The sequence below is a fragment of the Thalassophryne amazonica genome, chromosome 19 (assembly GCF_902500255.1).
Source record: "Thalassophryne amazonica chromosome 19, fThaAma1.1, whole genome shotgun sequence".
NCBI lineage: Eukaryota > Metazoa > Chordata > Actinopteri > Batrachoidiformes > Batrachoididae > Thalassophryne > Thalassophryne amazonica.
The window spans coordinates 25,334,008-25,356,487 of record NC_047121.1 but is presented as its reverse complement, the minus strand read 5'-3'; positions in this window follow the sequence as shown (position 1 = coordinate 25,356,487).

Genomic DNA, 22,480 nt, shown 5'->3' with positions numbered 1-22,480 from the left:
TGATAAAAGTCTGCATTTCCAAATATGGTTTCCTTTAAATCTCCATTTTCCACTGCATTTTTCTCCATTAAAAAAAATAAAAAATACTTACTGGGTTTTGCATCTGAACTCTTCATATTATTATTAGATGGAATCCAATCTATTGAGTCAGTTTTATGAATGTAAAGGTTTAAATTTCACTCCTTGACTATCAGGCTGGATGGTCAGGAATTGCTGGACACACATGCACAGCTCAAACAAACAGCTCTGGTATTAAAAGGCTTTACTGGTAAGGATAGCAGAGGTCAGTACATGAGTAGGCACTCAAAGAAAAGCAGCAGTACAAAAATCTTCAGGCAAAAAGGCGTGGTCATTGCAACAGGCTGAAGGTCAAGAACACACAAGGAGGTAGGCAGGACTATGGAACACAGGTACAGTGCTGGATTGAAGGCAGAAGGCACAACAAACTGGCAATGAGCTAACACACCCAGTGAGCTTATATAACCCCATGTGATAATCAGCCAATCAGGAACAGGTGTGCATGGAAAATACCAGAACAAGGGAGTGGCCAGAGAGAGGGAAACGCTCATCACCAAGAACCAAGAGACAGACAAGAGAGATAGAGACAGACAAACCCAAGCAAAAAACCTAGCAAGAGAATAAACAAACAAAACCCAATGAATTAGAAAAATAACAAACAGATCAGAGAAAAGAAATTAAAACAGACAATCAAACAAACTCAAACCCTGACATTAACAGATTTCCAGGTAATGAAACTTTTGTAATCTGTTCTGTTTTGTAAGGTTAAAGTTGCTGCCAACAGCAGGAAATTGGTGTTTACACCAAATCTTTGTGTGACTCAGATGTCGCCTTCTTTGACTGTGAGGTGCGATCCTGTGTGAAGTGACCCCCCACTGCCTCCGCCCCTGTGTTATCACCCTGTTCTGAGCCAGCTCTCTGTGATGGCACCAGGGTGCTTTGACACCTCACAATTACAAGGGTCGTGCCCCCACCATCCGATCACACTTTAACAGTCACCAACGTGCCTGAAGAACATCGCCACGCTCCCTTCCCCTTGACTGACTCCCACTCTCTCACTGTGTCTCTGTCTCTCCTCCATGATTATTCAGAGGTTTGTGCATGAGTCAAGCTGGCTGTGACAGACAGTGTTACGCATAAATTGTTTTCAGAGGCTGAACTTTGACACTTGGCAAATGGATGGAGAACATGCACAAGCCGTGATGCCTAATCCAGGAACAAGGCCAGTCTTCTCAGAGGTCAGCGGTCAAAATGATTGGATGCACCAACACCAGTTTATCTAATAGGGGTCTGTGTGTAAACAGCAGAAAGGCAGAGATTCTTTTCCAGGGCATCTGATCCAACAGTAATGGTCCTGTTTAATCTGACATTTATGGAACTTTGAGAATGCAAAACACACTGAGTGGCAAGAATGTTATTCAACCTAGGCTTCAAAGGGGAACCGCTGTCTACAGAAAGAAGTAGAAGAGAGTGCATACCTCTACGCATTCTGGGTATGTTTGGTTGTGGGTGTGTGTGTGTGTGTGTGCGTGCGTGTCCAATTCACCTAATATAGCCTTGATAGCTGATCTTCCATTGCTGATATTTGAAAACCTGATATTTGAAAACGTACCACTGTATAACACTGTGAGCAATTGGGTAAGATTTAAACATGTTTAAAATCCATGAGGATGGGACACATTTTGATCAACAAACTGTGATCACTTAAATTTAATTTGTGCAGATGGGGTGATAGTAAGCAAAGGTCAGGGCAGTGCAGATCCGTTAGAATTGGTTTTGGTTGGATCTTGGGGTGGCATAATAGAAGAAACTGGAGTGTCGAAGCTGAAACACATCTTGCTCCACTTGCGCATGCTGGAGTGGTACCGCAGCAGCACAAGGCATGCATCTTGAAATACATTTCTGCTCAAATGTGGATTTGGCTGTTCAGTTACTTTGATGCCAGGAGACAATTTAAGTTCAAATTAAAATACAATGCAGATTTTTTTTTTTTTTTTTTTTTCTGTTTTGGAGCAAGCAGTGAATGAGTAGGGGTGGTGGCCAAGTGGTTAGTGCACCTGGTTTCATTGCGGAAGGTTCCTGGTTCAAACCACACCCCTGCCACATTTCTCCGTGTAATGTGGAGTTGTGTCAGGAAGGGCATCCGGCATAACACCTGTGCCAATTCAAAATGCACATAAGGGGAACAGCCAAAGGGACTTACTTTTTGGAGCAAGCAGTGAATAATTTCATTGGAGCAGGCTGAAAACTGACCGAAGCAGAGAGTAATCATGAGCACCGTGGTCTGCAGTGGCTGTGGGCAGGGGTAGGTCCTTGATAGCACAGCGCTGTGAGTATACAGTTCTGCTAATGTGCAGTTTATTGAGCACAGAGTAGGACACATTGTGATCTGCTACAACATGGAGTGTTAGGTACCTACCATTCTCTGAGCGACTGCCTACTGCTTATAGTGTTTGGATTGTGTCTAACTTTAATTAGGATGGATTAAATGCATACTGAGCTGTTCATCAGAACACAGTTTTGAGATGTTAGCAGATGCATTATAGCTTTGGAAAGTGTGGTAATAACCATGGGAACTTTTAGGGAAAAATGTCGTAATAACAGTGGGAGGGTTTTTTGGAGAACGTGTAGTAATAACCATGTGAGCATTTTGAAAAAGTGTGGTAATAACTGTGGGGCATTTTTTTTTTTTTTCAATATTTATTTCATTCATTTAAAAGAAAAGCAGAAATGAGTACATTACAAGACACTGAATGAAAAGGAGCAGAGAGAAGAACAAGTCTTATATTTTCTGCCCCTTTTTACAATACAGTCTTTCAATTTTAAGCATCATTATTCAACATTATTTAACAGATTACATTTTTTTTACTTTGTCACATACCACTGACTTATTTCATAATTTTAGCCATTATTTAAAAGATTACATTTTTAACAGGTTACATGTTAGACTTAAAACATTTTAGACATTAACAGATTACATTTTAGACTTTGTCACAACCCACTGACTTATTTCATAGTTTCATACTTACTTAATACATCTAGTTCAATACGTTTTTTAAATAAGTTAAGCGACCTTGATTCTTTGATTTCTTTGTTGAGGTTGTTCCATAATTTTACACCATTCACTGCAATACTCCGTTCCTTTACTTTGGTTCTGAATCTTGTTTTTTTAAAGACTTCTATTCCTTTCAAATTATAACTACTTACTCTTTTTTCAAACATATTTTGAATGTTTATTGTTAAGGTATTTTTATTAGCTTGGTGCATTGTTTGTAATATTTTCAAATCAACTAAATCATGAAATTTAAGTACCTTATACTTAATGAATAATGGATTAGATGGATCTCTAAAATGACTATTGCTGATCATTTTTAAAGTTCTTTTCTGCAGAATAAATAATGGTTGTGTATAAGTTTTACATGTTGATCCCCAGATTTCTACACAATAAGTTAAATATGGGACAATCAATGAACTGTACAATGTTAATAAACCATAACTATTCAACGAAAATTTTACTTTATGCAAAACAGCAATGGCTTTCGCTATTTTTCCTTTTTTGTAATTTATGTGTGACTTCCATGTAAGATCTTCATCAATCATGACTCCTAGAAATTTTGTTTCTTTTACCCTTTGTATGTCCATTCCATCTATTTTTAATGATACATCATTGTTTTTTCCACTTTGTCATTAAACTATATGAAATTTGTCTTATTAAGATTTAGTGACAGTCTGTTTATATATCAAACCAATGTTTAACTTTTTCCAACTCTGTATTTATCACTTGTACTACTTCCTGTATATCTGATCGAGAGTAAAATAATGTTGTATCATCAGCAAATAATATGCTGCCAGGTACTTTAGATACATTCACAAAGTCATTGATATACAAAATAAACAGTTTGGGTCCAAGTACTGACCGATTTCGGTACTTGGACCCAATTTCCGATTTCAGGAAAGTGTGATAATAACTATGGGAACTTTTTGAAAAAGTGCAGTAATAACTGCAGGAGCTTTGTGAAAGAGTGTGGTAATAACCGTGGGAGTGTTGATGGAAAGTGTGGTAATAACTGTGGGAGTGTTGAAGGAAAGTGTGGTAATAACTGTGGGAGTGTTGAAGGAAAGTGTGGTAATAACTGTGGGAGTGTTTAAGGAAAGTGTGGTAATAACTGTGGGACCTTTTTGAAAAAGGGCTATAATAACTGCAGGAGCTTTGTGGAAGTATGTGGTAATAACTGTGGGAACGTTTTGGAAAAGCATGGTAATAACTGTGGGAGTTCTTCAGGAGAGTGTGGCAATAAAGGTGGGAGCTTTCGAAAAGGTGAATAAAAACTTCTGGAACTTTGTGGAAAAATGTGATCACAACTGCAGGAATTTTTTGGAAATGTGGGATAATAACTGTGGTAGCTTTTTTGGTAAAATGTGGTAATAACTGCCTGAGCTTTGTGGAAAAAATGTGGTAATAACCCCTTGAGCTTTTCGGAAAAGTGTGGTAATAACTGCAGGAACCATTTGGAAAAGTGTGGTAATAACTGCCTGAGCTTTGGAGAAAAGGATAAGCTGTGTGGAGTCACGTTGTGCAGCACTTGCGCACAAGCACTTGTGTCATGGCACTCATCCATGCTTCAGTGTAATCTAGAAAAAATTGTAGGAAACATGAATTGTGCCTACTATTTTAATAAAATGGACCAATTTCTTCATTTTTACAATTGAGATGGAAACTGGGGCCAAAAATAAATGGGAGTCAGGCTTATGGGCCTAAATATGATTTTGCACTCACTGACCATGTGATCCAATTTAATCGTGTCATTGTTGATATAGTGATTATTCCCCTACTGGGATGATCCATATGTCAATTTTGCTTAGTTTGGGTCTATGGGCCTTAGAAATAAAAAGGCCTAGGTTGACAATAGACAATCTTGTATAATGCATTGTATACGGTGCATCCAGAAAGTATTCACAGCACTTCACTTTTTCCACATTTTGTTATGTAACAGCCTTATTCCAAAATGGATGCAATTAATTTTTTCTTGAAATTCTACACACAGTACCCCATAACGACAATGTTAAAAAGTTGTTTTTTTGTGTTTTGTTTGCAAATTCATTAAATTTAACAAATCACATGTATATACTGTAAGTATTCACAGCCTTTGACATGAAGCTCAAAATTAAGCTTAGGTGCATCCTATTTCCACTGATCATCCTTGAGATGTTACTTCAGCTGAATTGGAGTCCACCTGGGATAAATTGAGTTGATTGAATGTGATTTGGAAAGGCACACACCTGTCTATATAAAAGGTCCCACGGTTGACAGTGCATGGAAATTCAGTAAGGTATATCTTATATATTATATTCCAATTCTAAGGTGGAACTATGCAAGGAAGAGTAAAATAGGAGAGTAGAAAAGAGTAGAGTAGAGCCACCTAGGTACCTGGTCTTGAGAACCAGGTATGGTAGGTTAAAAAGCTTTTTTTATCCCATGGGAACTCTCCCTACCCACCCAAGCAGCTCAAGAAAAAGGTATATATAATGTAATAAGTAATAAGACATAAGAAGGATAAGACATCACAGGAGAAGATTGTTATCAAACACAAAGGAACCAACTATTTTGTAAGCTACGATGAACGTTGCTAAGGCCAGCTAGAGCACAAACCAAGTATGAAGTCAAAGAAATTGTCTGTAGACCTCTGAGACAGGATTGTCTTAAGGCACAAATCTGGGGAAGGGTACAGAAACATTTCTGCTGCTTTGAGGGTCCCAATGAGCACAGTGGCCTCCATCATCCATACATGGAAGAAGTTCAGATCCACCAGGACTCTTCCTGGAACTGGCCACCTGTCTAAACTGAGTGATTGGGGAGAAGGGCCTTCATCAGGGAAGTGACCAAGAACACAGTGGTCACTCTGTCAGAGTGACCATTCCTCTGTGGAAAGAAGAGAACCTTCCAGAAGGACAACCATCTCTGCAGCAATCCACCAATCTGGCCTGTATGGTAGAGTGGCCAGACAGAAGCAACTCCTTAGTAAAAGGCACAAGACCGCCCACCTGGAGTTTGCCAAAAAGCACCTGAAGGACTCTCAGACCATGAGAGACAAAACTCTCTTGTCTGATGAGACAAAGATTGAACTCTTTTAGTGTGAATTCCAGGCGTCATGTTGGAAGGAAAACAGGCACCTAGACCTACAATGAAGCATGGTTGTGGCAGTGTCATGGTGTGGGGATGTTTCAGCAGCAGGAACTGGGAGACTAGTCAGGACTCAGTGCAGCAATGTACAGAGACATCCTGGATGAAAACCTGCTCCAGAGCGCTCTTGACCTCAGACTGGGGTGATGGTTCCTCTTTCAGCAGGACAATGACAGGAGCACACAGCCAAGATATCAAAGAGGTGGCTTCAGGACAACTCTGTGAATGTCCTTGAGTGGCCCAGCCAGAGCCCAGACCTGAATCCGATTGAACATCTCTGGAGAGATCTGAAAATGGCTGTGCACCGATGCTCCCCATCCAACCTGATGGAGCTTGAGAGGTGCTGCAGTACTGCAACATGCAGGTGAATTTCTGTTGACTTAACCTTGGGTGTGTGTGTGTGTGTGTGTGTGTGTGTGTGTGTGTGTGTGTGTGTGTGTGTGTGTGTGTGTGTGTGTGTGTGTGTGTGTGTGTGTGTGTGTGTGTGTGTGTGTGTGTGTGTGTGTGTGTGTTTTATTCATAACACGAATTAAATTGATCAGATTGTCATCTGTCATTGCCAAGAGTTTTGTGTATTTGAATCTGGTGCATTTCTATTGTGATAATAGATGCTGGTACCAGAAGTGAGAGGTTTTCTGGTAGTATGGCAAATGTGCAGACAGAAGGAAGGATATCAAAATGGATGGGCGGACAGACATACTGAGAGACAGCGCTCTCAGTCATATCACCCACTGATATTTTGTTTGGGTGAGATGCAGGCAATAATGCTGTATAGGCCCTGGGCCCCAGTAGGACTATGCTTATCCCAGATCAGAGTCTACGATTCCTACTGGACACCAGTCCATCACTGGTTACTTCCCCAGATAACACTAGTTTCCATTTACAGCTGGGTGGACTATGATAATGCCGAACAAGTGTCTTGTTCAACAACACGACAGGTAACCAAAAGCACAGACCTGAAATTGAGCCCTGGTCTTTTGGTAGTCAGTCTCCAGTCCCACAGAGCCACTCTGTCCTCTTCGATAATGATGGTCGATCAGCAAAAGTACCTTCGGCTGCTCCCTTGTTTTGTACTCGGGGTTGCCACAGCAAATCCAAGGTGGATCTGCATGTTGAATTGGCACAAATTTTACCCCGGATGCCCTTCCTGATGCAACTCCACATTACATGGAGAAATGTGGTAGGGGTGGGATTCGAACCGGGAACGTTCCGCACTGAAACCAAGTGCATTAACCACTTGGCCACCACCCCTACTAATGATGGTCAATCAGCATTATCTCCAATAACAAACAGAGGAGGGGTTTTAAACAACCAGTCTAACATTGTTTTTCATGAAACTTCAGTTAGGTATGTCTTCTATAATACATTCCATTTCTAAGGTAGAACTCTACTAGTGTATACTAAGGTATATCTAAATATCTAAAAAAAAAAGAAAAGTAGAATAGAAGAGTAGAATAGAGTAGAGTAGAGCCACTTTGGTGCCTGGTCTTGAGAACCAGGGATGGTAAATTGAAAAGCTTTTTATCCCATGGGAACTCTCCCTACCCACCCAAGTGGCTCAAGAAAATGGGCATCATGTATAAAAGTGATATTTACACAATAATACCGTCATGATACCATCACGAAATGTGTAACATTTTTGTGATGCGGTCACCCTTCATTAACTGATTTTAAACATTACCCCAACCATAACCACCCCCATAATCCCAAAGTCAACAGTGTCACTGTGTCACCACAAATTTCATGACACCATCATGAAAATCTATTACATTTTGTGAATGCTTCACAAACGAATATATTACATTTGGCGTGAAATCGGGCTAGTTTTAAGCTTGGATCAGGATGTAATGATCTTTGTGACATCATAAAGCTGCTCCAATGCCACAAGAACATAAAAGGTAAAAATGTAAAACACATTTTGAATCAGACTCAGACCTTCCCACAGTGTGAGCTCATGGAAACATTAATATCTGTTTTTGACCAACATTAGCTTGTTGAAAAGGTGCGTAACATGACCCCTTTAAGCCTGAGTGAGCATTTCCTCCACCAGCAGGTTAAAGGTCACGCTACAATAATGTTAATGAATTAATGTTAACAGCTGAGTGTGAGATTGTTTGCATGCATGTGCATTAAATGGTTAGTTTGAAGTATGTCACCCAGCATGCATCACACTGTCTGAGCTCATCAGTATTCATTCCTTTATGACAGCGACAGTCAGAGTTGTGTGATGTTAAACACTTAACAAATGTTGCACTGCCACACCACTTAAACATGTGTCAGTGTACGGAGGAGCGAGAGGACGTGTGGCCGTCTTTCTACGTGCAAACGCATCAGCAGCACTACTAAAGATGCACATGCCTGTAACATGTTGACATCCTCTTAGCAGTGCAAAAGAGGAAGAGGAAAGGATGGAGAGGGGACAATGTAAAGGAGGATAGGAAAGGAAGAATCTGAGGAGAGGAAGACAAGCATGTGCAAAGAGGAGAAGAGAGGGCAGAAACCAAGAAGCAAGGAGACAGAAAGAGTGGAGATGAGAAGGAAGTGAGGAAAAAATGAGATAAAAGGGAGCAGAGGTCAAGTGAGGAGGAGAGAAGAGGGCTGACATGAGGGAGGAGAGGAGACAAAAAAATGAAAGGCACCAGGGGCCCGATGCAAGCTGTTGGGGCTTTTCTGTCTGCCTGAACCCCACCCGGTAGTTTTATGTGATCAACGAACACAATAACTGACAGGAGGCAGACTTAAAAACCAGATGTTGTTTTAAGAGATGCCTGCACTGAGATCAGAGTCACTAAGACAGTGCTGGGGTCTTGAAGCAAACATCACATGCACCGTAACACAACAAAATCCCAGACAATAGGTCTCAGCTGTTCTTATTCCTGCATCGACTTGACCTCAGGTGGGTGGTCAGGTCGATGGTCTTTGCTCCGACGTGTATATCAGTGGATCTATGTGATTGGCTGCAAATACTGTTGCATCAACTTGGTAAGCGGGTGATGTGATCACATTGTTCATTTAAACAGCATGTGTCATATCAAAACTTTGTGATAAGTGTGATAAGCAATAACGGAACGTTCCATCAGGTCCCTTCATTTCTGTCCCAGACAGATATGAAGCACTTGGTTTTATCAGTTTAGACTGCACACAAATGATGACTTTTAGGAGTGCATCATGACTGTATGTAACGCAGTCAGGTCAAATCCAGTTTGTAAGATTAAGTGGTCTGAGGACATTTGGACGTGCGTCATGAAACATTCTGACAACGCCCTTCGTGCTCTCCACAACATGGCAACGGAAAGAGGATTTTGTTTGTGGTGCTGTAGTGGGGCATCCCGCTAACATGAAAAGAACACATTCAAAAAGGTAACACATAATATTTAAGCAGCACAAATCTAATGCTCCATTTACACATAAGGACAACAAGTCACGAATGCCATGAATTATACATCCTTGGCTGCTGATCACGAATGTGATGATTCGTAGCAGAGGCGTCAGGTCTCCTCAGAAACTGTTGCAACCTGTTACCACACCTTCCGATTAATGGCACGTGTTGCTGGAGAATTATCAGGAACCATTACGCATGGTCAAGAATAATGTTCTGCGTTGTTGCGCGTACAGCGCATCGTTAAGTTGTGTCACTTTGTGAACGAGGTGAATTGTCTCCACACACACACACACACCCATATTCATCCACCCGTTGCTAACAATTCAGATCGCTCCAGTTTTTCAGAAGAACTTTGTGACTGCATGCATAGTTGGGCTCTGTGCCATGGAGTGGTGCAGAGAGGAGGAGACGGACAGAGCCAGATGTGTGGCTTCATGCGGCTCTCGTCTTGCACCTTTTCCCAAACATCAGGTACATGCAGCAGGTGGAACACCTGCAGGAGCGCGCTGAAGAGCACTGAAATGAGACTTTTAGCTGACTTGGTGTCAGCAATCAAACGGAATGTGGTGCAGCAGGGTTTAATTGTGCGCCGCTTCTTCCTCCGCCGGACTGGAGGAGATGCAGAGATGTCTGGCTGCATGTGAGGCTCCTCTGGTTCCTCTGGCTCAGACTCGTTCTCCCGCTCATCGGTTACAACAGCAGGTGGAACACCTGCAGGAGCATCCTGAGGAGCTTCAGCAGGAACTGTGGAACGACACATGGCTGACTTCGCGTCACTGTTCCTCTTTGGCATACTGCATCAAACTGAACACCGTGGAGCCGGGTTTAATTGTGTGCACGTGACAGAAAACTGATTTGTCGTGGCGTGCAGTGAAATGTGACGCCGCGTTACAAGTTGTGTCAAAACTTGACAGTTTCCGTGTCACTTCGTAATAATGCATGAAAGTCTGGGCTCCAAGAACCATCACAGGAACCACTACAAATGTTGTCACGTTCTATTAAGTATCACTACTCATCAAGATGGATCAATATGTTCAGTTGCGACCTCCACGACATGAGACGAAATGAGGGAGGTTTGTGACATTCGTGAAAGATTTTTTGACAGCCAAAAAAATGCTCCACGAAAATCAAGAATATCACGCACCAACATGCACTATTAAGAAACCTATTCAGATGCGTTAAGTCACGTTAAGAATGTCAGGAATGTGTCACGAATGACAGAAAAATGACATTCGTAACACGTCTTGCTTATGTGTAAACGCACCATATCTACATCACTGAAGCCAACTACTCTGCGACAGGGTACAGACAAATCAACACATACAAAGCGGACAGCTGCAAATGTCGCAACTACCTTTACCAGATTCCACCACAGCATTATCAAATTTAGAATGGCTAATATTCTCAAAAACACCATCAAACTTTACATTTGTATGTGAATAACAACAAGGAAACAATTTTAAATGTCTAAATGTGTTTATTAATTTATTTCATTATTACATTTTTGTAATCTGGCAGGTGGTGCTGTGATGTCTGCTTTTCCAGCAGGGGGTGCTGCAGCATCCCCAACACCCCCATTTCCCCAAGGCTATGCTTCAGAAGTAATGTTTGTGCGTGTGTGTGCATGTTTTGACTGTGTATGCCTTCATCATAAGACTTGTAGGTGACTTAATTTTAAAATCATTCATACCAACCAATCACATATATTTTGCAGATAAATACTGTCACCCTCTGCACACCGTCATCAGCAACAAGAGGAGGCTCTTTAGACACAGACTGCTCCTTCCAAGTGCAGAACCAACAGACTGAAAAAGTCCTCACTCAGGGGGAGGAGGAGTAACAGGAAGACAGAGGATGGGAATGAGAGGAACAGTAGTAGCCAGTAAACCAGTATTGATCAGTATGTCTGGTATTTATATTGTGTATCTATATTCATATTTATAAACAGTTTTTTCTTTTTTACTTTCACTTTTGATACTCTGTGTGCTTCTTACCCTGTATGCTGCTATACAATGCTGCTGGAACCTCAATTTCCCTGACGGAGCCTTCCCAAGGGATCAATAAAGTTCTATCTAATCTAATCTATATGCTTTAGGTCATCCATCAAGGCTACTTGGTTGTTGAGATAAGCAAGAAAAGGTGCTTTTCAGACCTTGTTTTCCTTGACCTTTGACCAAATTACAGCAAAATCTAATCACCTCTATATATATATCCAAGTAATACTCCCATCAGGTTTTAATGAAATCCATCCAGCTGTTTTTGAGTTATCTTTTCCACAGAAACACACACCAGCGAAAGCAATACCATGCTTCGCAAGCACACAGGGTAACAAGGAAGCAAGGAGAAAAGGAGAGACAAGAAGGGAAAGAGAACAGGAAAACGAGGACAAGTTAATAGGAAAGGATTCATAAGACAGAAGAGGAGGAGTGGAAGAAGAAATGAGAGGGTGAGGGGTTGGGAAGAGGAAAAGGAAAGAAAATTAAAGGAAGAGGACAGAGGGGGGAGAAGAGGAGGCAAGTTTAACACCGGAACACAGTAAGCCAATCAGGGCAGAGGGCATGGATACGATGACACGTTGGCCCATGGCTGGTGATGTTCTCGCCTGGCACGCAGCATCTGACATCATAGAAACATGGCTCCTCTCTCCCTAATGACCACATGGTTGATGGTGTGGGAGGTGAGGTGTGTATGTGTGTGTGTGTGTGTGTGTGTGGGGGGGGGGGGGGGGGGGGTCTGATGAGGCCTGAGGAGGGAGGCATCAGTGACAGAGGGGAAGAGAGAGGAAGAGGACAGGAAGGGGTTACTTCATTATGCATCAAATTAGAAAAATTCATAATTTATCATTACACCCAGCCCGAAATGCCACCCAACTGAGGCTTACCCCCACGAAAAATATCACGCCGAGCAAGGAGAGGAAAAAAATAAAAAGAGCCCCAGCAGCAGCCGATGGGCAAAATTAATATGCAAATATATGCAAGAAATTAAAAAGCAGAATTACACAGGCAAATGAGGTAGCTACACTTGAATTGTTAGGATTATGAATAATTACTGCAAATTTCCTGCTCCTAATATAACTTGTTTTTTTGATAAACAAAGACTTAATTATCGAGATGCGCTGGAGAATTTCCACGGCACTCATTAATCTTGCAGAAAAAACAAGTCCCCGGTGGCCGCCGGTAATGAAGAGAGCGTGCCCTGAATCGGCGCGAGGATCAGAGCCACGGGGCGCCGGGCGGGCCGCCACCAGACGCCGCCCTGCCACTGTCCCGCGCCATACCCAGGAGGGTCATAACTTCTTCCACTATCAAAGGGACTTATTTATGCTGGCAACACAGCCATAAGTCCAATTTTATGAGGCCTGGGGCAGGGGGAGGGTGGGGGGAAGGCGCCGCAGCCGATAGGAGGGGGTATCTGTTGATGCGCTGTGGAAATGCCACTGTTGTCACTGCACGCGCACCGCACTCCTTCCATCGTCCTCTTGTTTCTAATTCAGCCGGATCCCAAAGGTGATTTGGCTAAGTGCTGCCCTCTACAGGGGGCACGAGGCATTGATGGTTCATCCAATGGTGTGTGTTTAAGTGTGGGTGTGTGTCCTTCATGTTTTAAAGAGACAGGTGTTTGAATTCATCGGCAGAAGAAGTCATCAGATCTTTAAATTAGGTGACACTAACGACAGTGGATGATCAAAGCTCAGCTTCATCACATCTGAGAAATAAAAGTAGAAATAAAAATAGGTGAATGAGTAATGGTATCTAGGAGTTATTGAGTAACTAGTGCAGTGCCCGTATGAAGCTGGTACTCCGATAGAAAATTGGGAGCTTAAGTACACTTTTCATGGATGGTCGCATGAGACTGTTTGAAGCTGGGATGTATAGAGAGGTGTACTTACTCTTACACAGTTTTAGCAGAGGTCTACATTTGTTAAGACATGGTTCATACTGAGATACAAAGAGACACGCAAATACTGTTATTTTAAGAAAAAGATTGACATTATACACACAGATATAGAGACATACGAAAGAATAAACACAAACATAATGGATCTGAATACAGTTGTTAGTATTGATAATGTGAGTCAGGGACATTTACGTTTGTTGTGAAATGTGTGGATTGTGTTTTCATATATTTTGGTTTCTAGCAAGGAAACTGTAGTTAGGTGAACCCCATTCCACTAATGTGAAAATGCCACTGTGTTTTTGCTTTTTTTGGCCATTGGGGATCCACTCGATAGCCAAAATGGAGCTGCATTCGAATGCCTTGTACAGCAGTCACCACATCCATTCAGGCACAGCACATGCACTCTATATTTGCCCACCGCTTGCACTGGAAACCCATTCAAATGGCGGGCAAGATGAGGTTGCAGCATTCGCATGGCATATCGTATGCAGGTCGGACATATCATGCCACGTTCGAGAAGCTGCACAAAATCATTGGCCATGTTGAACTGTGGCTGAATGACGTCATCGAGACAGCCTTCACACCAGGGGCCAAAAGTCGGCAACACATATGGTGTGTGAGTGTCTCCCCCCGCCTAACAAATGAAATGGTGCGCGAGTGTGCGATCCCCCAGAGAACACATATCGTGCCATGTAGAACACTACCTTGCAACAAACCACTGTGATACACATGTGTCAGTATGCTTTCCTGAGGTGGTAATAAATAATAATGCCTTCAGCAGTGCCTAAATGTGTGCTGCAGACACTGTCAGCCAGGCTGGTCCATGTGAATATATCCATCTGATCATATGACTGCTCAGCTGATGATCAAACTGTCACATCCACCACATGAGTGATAGTCCACATGATGTGGTGTCCTTCGGCTCACCGTATGCTAGACAGCTATACACAGAGGGACATAATTCTTGTATTGTCTGCTATTTATACCATGAATTAAATATTTTACCAGACAAAACGGACTCCATTTGATCCATCATTTCTAACACAAACTGCCACATCATCAGGTATCAATTACACATCATAAGAATAATAACAGGAACTTTATTAATCCCCAAGGAAATTGTTTTGCCAGAGTGCCAAAACACTCTCACTCATCTTCAACCGCTTTTCCAGGAATGGGTAGCGGGGGCAACAGCTCCAACAGGGACCCCAAAATTCCCTTTCCCGGGCCACATTGACCACATCTGACTGGGGGATCCTGAGGTGTTCCCAGGCTAGTTCCCAGGCTAGTGTGGAGTTATAATCTCTCCCCCCATGTCTCATCCAAGAAGGATATGCCCGGAACACCTCCCTAGGGAGGCACCCAGGGGGCATCCTTACCAAATGCCCGAACTGCATCAGCTGGCTCCTCTCAATGCAAAGGAGCAGCAGCTCTACTCTGAGCTCCCCACAGATGATCGAGCTTCTCACCCTATCTCTAAGGGAGACACCAGCCACCCTCCTGACGAAGCCCATTTTGGCTGCTTGTACCTGCCATCTAGTTCTTTCATTCATGACCCAACCCTCACGACCATAGGTGAGAGTAGGAACCAAGACTGACCAGTAGATCGAGAGCTTCACCTTTTGGCTCAAGTCCCTTTTCATCACAACAGTATGGCAGAGCGAATGCAATACCACCCCCGCTGTGCCAATTCTCTCACCAATCTCACACTCCATTGTCCCCTCAATCATGAACAAGACCCCGTGATACTTGAACTCCTCTTGGGGCAAGACCGCATTCCCTACCCAGAGTAGGCAATCCATCGGTTTCCTGTTGAGAAGCATGGCCTCAGATTTAAAAGTGCTGATCTTCATCCCAGCCACTTCACACTCAGGGGCAAACCGATCCAGTGAGTGTTGGAGGTCACAGGCCAGTGAAGTCAACAGAACCACATCATCTGTTAAAAAAGCAGTGATGAGTCCCTGAGCTCGCCAAACTGGAACCCCTCTTCCCATGACTACACCTCGATGTCCTGTCCATGAATATCACAAACAGGCCAGGTGACAATGCACAGCGCTGGCGGAGCCAACCCCAACTGGAAACAAGTCCGACTTACTGCCGAGCACCCGAACACAGCTCTCACTTTGTGAGTACAGAGATTGGATGGCCCTGAGAAGGGACCCCCTCAATCCATACTCCCACAGAACCTCCCACAGTATCAACCGGGCATGGTACCCAATCATACGCCTCCTCCAAGTCCACAAAACAGTTGTAGACTGGATGGACATACTCCCAGGCACCCTGCAGGATCCTTGTGAGAGTGAAGAGCTGGTCGGTTTGTTCCACAATCAGGACGAAACACGCATTGTTCCTTTTCAATCAGAGGTTCGACTATCGGCCAAACCATCCTTTCCAGCACCCTGGAGTAGACGTTACCAGGGAGGCTGTGTAGTGTGATGCCCCTGTAATTGGCACACACTCTCTGGTCCCCTTTTTTAAATATAGAGACCACCACCCCAGTTTGCCACTCCTTGGACACTGTCCTCCAAGATAACATATCCCAGAAGGGCTCCTTCTTCAGTCGGACAGCTTCCCTAAGCACCGGTGTCCACCACGGTGTTCAAGGGTTGAGTGCCAAAACAGTTATGGTATTTTTTTTTCATATTTTTCTTTTTTGTTATGTTTTTTCTTTATTTTATTGCAGTGAGAACAGAATCATTACCAGTAACATGACTGTCTTACATTTAAACAGGACATTAATTGTTCTTATAATGTTCTGGGCTCTCTCATTAATTTGTCCTAAGACATTTTTGTTGCTTTATATACATTTCCACATCTAATTCCTTCAGCTGCTGTGTGAGTGTGATGTGCTTTCACACCTCTAACATGCTCACAATGTGTTCATGCATGCACACAAGCATACACATAATCGTCGCAGCAGGATCGTTCATGCCTGTCCGACCATATGTCACTCCTGATAGCAGCTAGAATTTTTGGCGGCTAGCATCTTTTATCAAATCAAATCAATTTTATTTATATAGCGCCAAATCACAACAAACAGTTGCCCCAAGGCGCTTTATATTGTAAGGCAAAGCCATACAATAATTACGGAAAAACCCCAGCGGTCAAAACGACCCCCTGTGAGCAAGCACTTGGTGACAGTGGGAAGGAAAAACTCCCTTTTAACAGGAAGAAACCTCCAGCAGAAACAGGCTCAGGGAGGGGCAGTCTTCTGCTGGGACTGGTTGGGGCTGAGGGAGAGAACCAGGAAAAAGACATGCTGTGGAGGGGAGCAGAGATCAATCACTAATGATTAAATGCAGAGTGGTGCATACAGAGCAAAAGAGAAAGAAACACTCAGTGCATCATGGGAACCCCCCAGCAGTCTAAGTCTATAGCAGCATAACTAAGGGATGGTTCAGGGTCACCTGATCCAGCCCTAACTATAAGCTTTAGCAAAAAGGAAAGTTTTAAGCCTAATCTTAAAAGTAGAGAGGGTGTCTGTCTCCCTAACCCGAATTGGGAGCTGGTTCCACAGGAGAGGAGCCTGAAAGCTGAAGGCTCTGCCTCCCATTCTACTCTTACAAACCCTAGGAACTACAAGTAAGCCTGCAGTCTGAGAGCGAAGTGCTCTATTGGGGTGATATGGTACTATGAGGTCCCTAAGATAAGATGGGACCTGATTATTCAAAACCTTATAAGTAAGAAGAAGAATTTTAAATTTTATTCTAGAATTAACAGGAAGCCAATGAAGAGAGGCCAATATGGGTGAGATATAAGATCATTTGTAACCTTCACTAATGCTGTTTCTGTACTTTGATGAATTCTAAAACCTGACTGAAACTCTTCAAATAGACCATTCTTCTGCAGATGATCAGTTAGCTGTTTTACAACTACCCTTTCAAGAATTTTTGAGAGAAAAGGAAGGTTGGAGATTGGCCTATAATCTAAGATAGCTGGGTCAAGTGATGGCTTTTTAAGTAATGGTTTAATTACTGCCACCTTAAAAGCCTGTGGTATATAGCCAACTAATAAAGATAGATTGATCATATTTAAGATCGAAGCATTAATTAATGGTAGCGCTTCCTTGAGCAGCCTGGTAGGAATGGGGTCTAATAGACATGTTGATGGTTTGGAGGAAGTAACTAATGAAAATAACTCAGACAGAACAATCGGAGAGAAAGAGTCTAACCAAATACCGGCATCACTGAAAGCAGCCAAAGATAACGATATGTCTTTGGGATGGTTATGAGTAATTTTTTCTCTAATAGTTAAAATTTTATTAGCAAAGAAAGTCATGAAGTCATTACTAGTTAAAGTTAAAGGAATACTCAGCTCAATAGAGCTCTGACTCTTTGTCAGCCTGGCTACAGTGCTGAAAAGAAACCTGGGGTTGTTCTTATTTTCTTCAATTAGTGATGAGTAGTAAGATGTCCTAGCTTTACGGAGGGCTTTTTTTAATGAGCAACAGACTCTTTTTCCAGGCTAAGTGAAAATCTTCTAAATTAGTGAGATGCCATTTCCTCTCCAACTTACGGGTTATCTGCTTTAAGCTGCGAGTTTGTGAGTTATACCACGGAGTCAGGCACTTCTGATTTAAGGCTCTCTTTTTCAGAGGAGCTACAGCATCCAAAGTTGTCTTCAATGAGGATGTAAAACTATTGACAAGATAATCTATCTCACTCACAGAGTTTAGGTAGCTACTCTGCACTGTGTTGGTATATGGCATTGGAGAACATAAAGAAGGAATTATATCCTGTTTTAGTCTGTGGTGCAGTTGAATGTGCTATATTATTTTTTCTTTTTGAATTTTTATGCTTAAATAGATTTTTACTGGTTATTGGTGGTCTGGGAGCAGGCACCATCTCTACGGGGATGGGGTAATGAGGGGATGGCAGGGGGAGAGAAGCTGCAGAGAGGTGTGTAAGACTACAACTCTGCTTCCTGGTCCCAACCCTGGATAGTCATGGTTTGAAGGATTTAAGAAAATTGGTCAGATTTCTAGAAATGAGAGCTGCTCCATCCAAAGTGGGATGGATGCCGCCTCTCCTAACAAGACCAGGTTTTCCACAGAAGCTTTGCCAATTATCTATGAAGCCCACCTCATTTTTTGGACACCACTCAGACAGCCAGCAATTCAAGGAGAACATGCGGCTAAACATGTCACTCCCAGTCCGATTGGGGAGGGGCCCAGAGAAAACTACAGAGTCCGACACTGTTTTTGCAAAGTTACACACGATTCAATATTAATTTTAGTGACCTCCGATTGGTGTAACTGGGTGTCATTACTGCCGACGTGAATTACAATCTTACCAAATTTACGCTTAGCCTTAGCCAGCAGTTTCAAATTTCCTTCAATGTCGCCTGCTCTGGCCCCCGGAAGACAATTGACTATGGTTGCTGGTGTTGCTAACTTCACATTTCTGAAAACAGAGTCGCCAATAACCAGAGTTTGATCCTCGGCAGGTGTGTCGCCGAGTGGGGAAAAACGGTTAGAAATATGAACGGGTTGACGGTGTACACTGGGCTTCTGTTTAGGACTATGGTTCCTCCTCACAGTCACCCAGTTGGCCTGCTTTCCCGGCTGCTCGGGATCTGCTGGAGGGGAACTAACGGCAGCTATGCTACTTTGGTCCGCACTGACTACATGGGCCTGACTAGCTGTAGGATTTTCCACGGTGCGGAGCCGAGTCTCCAATTCACCCAGCCTGGCCTCCAAAGCTACGAATAAGCTACACTTATTACAAGTACCATTACTGCTAAAGGAGGCTGAGGAATAACTAAACATTTCACACCCAGAGCAGAAAAGTGCGGGAGAGACAGGAGAAGCCGCCATGCTAAACCGGCTAAGAGCTAGTAGCTGTGCTAAGCTAGCAGATTCCCAAAAACACACAAAGTGAATAATGTGTAAATAATTTAGAGGTGATTCAGCAGAGGGAGTGCTTTAGTTAAGGCACGTGAAGATTACACTGTGAAACAAATCATTATCTAGTTATCTAGATCAATCTAACTGCGCAGATTAAACAGCTAACAGATACAGCAAAACGCCGCTGTGCTCCAGAACAGGAAGTGATACAATACCGCAGTGAGAGCCAACCACCAGTAGAGGCAAGCACACACATAGTTTATAAACGAGACCTCTGGTGATCTATATTAGCATGTTGGAAAGTGCATTGTTAGAATATGACACATTTGATAGGTTTCTGTGCATTAAAGGAGAACAAAGTCAGTTTGATCAGTTTCTTGCTGTTTTATCTGGTTTTATTTTTTTGGTAGCATTCTCCTCTACGAAGCTCCCCTGCAGCTCTGGAGTACATACAGTGAAGCAAATATTTATGGGTTTGATCGACTGTTGATTGTGCAGGATTTCCCACCTACAAAGAATGGAGAGGTCTGTATTTTATTTTATTTTTTTTAACCATAGGTGCACTTCAACCGTGAGAGACAAAATCTAAAAAAAGAAATCAGAAAATCACATTGTACAATTTTTAAATAATTAATTTGTATTTTATTCCATGAAATAAACATTTGATCACCTACCAACAAGAATTCTGGCTCTCACAGACCTTTTAGTTTTTCTTCAAGAAGCCCTACTATTCTGCACTCATTACCTGTATTAACTACAAATGTTTGTACTTGTTACCTCTATAAAAGACACCTGTCCACACACTCAATCAGTCATTCTCCAACCTATCCACCATTGCCAAGACCAAAGAGCTGTCTAAGGACACCAGGGACAAAATTGTAGACCTGCACAAGGCTGGGATGGGCTACAGGACAACAGGCAAGCAGCTTGGTGAGAAGACAACAACTGTTGACATAATTATTAGAAAATGTTGGAAACACAAGATGACTGTCAATCTACTTCAGTCTGGCGCTCCATGCAAGATCTCACCTAATGGTGTAAGGATGATTCTGAGAAAGCCCAGAACTACACAGCAGGACCTGGCCAATGACCTGAAGAGAGCTGGGACCATAGTCACAAAGATTACATTACTAACACATGATGCTGTCATGGTTTAAAATCCTGCAGGGCAGCAAGGTCCCCCTGCTCAAGCCAGCACATGTCCAGGCCCATTTGAAGTTCACCAGTGACCATCTGTATGATCCAGAGGAGGCATGGGAGAAGGTCATGTGGTCAGATGAGACAACAATAGAGCTTTTTCGTATCAACTCCACTCGCCGTGTTTGGAGGATGAGAACAACCCCAAGAACACTGTCCCACCCATGAAGGAAGGGGATGGAAACATTATTTTTGGGGGTGCTCTTCTGCAAAGAGGACAGGATGACCGCACCATATTGAAGGAAGGATGGATGCGGTCAGTATCATGAGATTTTGGCAAACAACCTCGTTCCCTCAGTAAGCGCACCGAAGATGGGTCATGGCTGGGTCTTCCAGCATGACAATGACCCCAAACACACAGCCTGTAAGTAACATTTCAAGGTCCTGGAGTGACCTGGCCAGTCTCCAGACCTGAACTCAATACCAAGTCTTTGGAGGGAGCTGAAACTCAAAACCTGAAAGATCTAGAGAAATCTGTATGGAGGAGTGGATCAAAATCCCTGCTGCAGTGTGCAAACTTGGTCAACAACTTTCAACCTGGTCTCACGGCAAGTTGTGATTCAGCAGCACGAAACATATGTTTGTTGTGCCTCTAATTTTCATCACGGCTGCACGAATTCATTCTAATTCATTCTGTGATGGCTGCACGAAATTAAAAGTGAAGCGGGGAGGGGGGTGGGTCAGGGTGGTTATGGTTAGGGTGGGTGGAATGAGTAAGATTAGGTTATGGTTAAGGTTAGGGACGGGGGTAGGAGTAGGAGTAGGGTTAGGAATAGTGAGTTAAAAAAAAAACCTGTCACGAAAATCTGACTCATTTCATCACGGGAGCGCGACAAAAAAACGTGACACTGGGCTGACAGGAAACGTCTGACTTCTGTTATTGCAAACACAGATTTTTGTAGCAAACATTAAGTTATGTTTTTCTATTGTTTCAAATACTTATTCCATGCAATAAGATGCTAAATAATTATTTGAAAATCATGCAATGTGATTTTCAGATTTTTTTTTTTTTTTTAGATTCTGTCTCTCACAGTTGAAGTGTACCTATGATAAAAATTACTGAACTCTCCACTCTTTGTAGGTGGGAAAACAGTGGATCAATACTTATTTACCTCATTGTATGTCACAAAAGTGTCGTAAAAACTCACTGCCCTTCCCTTCAAACCCCCGCCCACTCTCCATGTGCATTTGTTGTACCGCAATCTGTAGAACCATGTCAAGAAAGTGACCACCCACAGAAATACACAGAGGACAGAGTTTATCTCAGGCAGATCTCTCTTTCTTGCTCTCTCTCTGCCTTTCTCACAAGCAGGATCTCTCTCTCTCTGCTTCTCTCTCTCCCTCTCTCCACCTCAGCTTTTCACTCTCTCTGTGCCCTCAATTAAATTTCAATTTCAATGGAGCTTTATTGACATGGGAAAATACATTTACATTGTCAAAGCAAGTGTTACGTACATAGAGCAAAAAATATAAATAAAAATTACGAAGATGTACATACAGTTAATAATATTCTACAGTAAATAGGAGATGGAGTAAACAGGATATGTGGGATTGAAATAATAGTAAAAACTGCTTTTGGTGTAAAAGTATACTATCCTGTAAAATGTGTTATGTTATACATAGATAAAGTGACATAGCAGTTAAATCTCCTCTTTTGGGTTTACTGTGGTTTATGTCCATTGCTTCTTCTTTTTGTGTCAGAACAGCTCACAAATCTTGCTGCTGTGTTTACACATTGTTGTACTTCACCCAACAGATACAGAAGTTCTCCGATGTTGGTCATGCTGTTAGTGTCTTTTTGGGTGTTTGCGATCTGTGGGAATTATGTGTTTCTAATGTCTTGGTACAGCAGGCAAGTGGTTAGGAAGTGCAGCTCAGTCTCCACCTGGTGTTGTGAGCAGTGGGTACACAGTCTGTCTTCTCTGGGGAGCCAGGTCTGTCTGTGGCGGCCTTTCTCCAC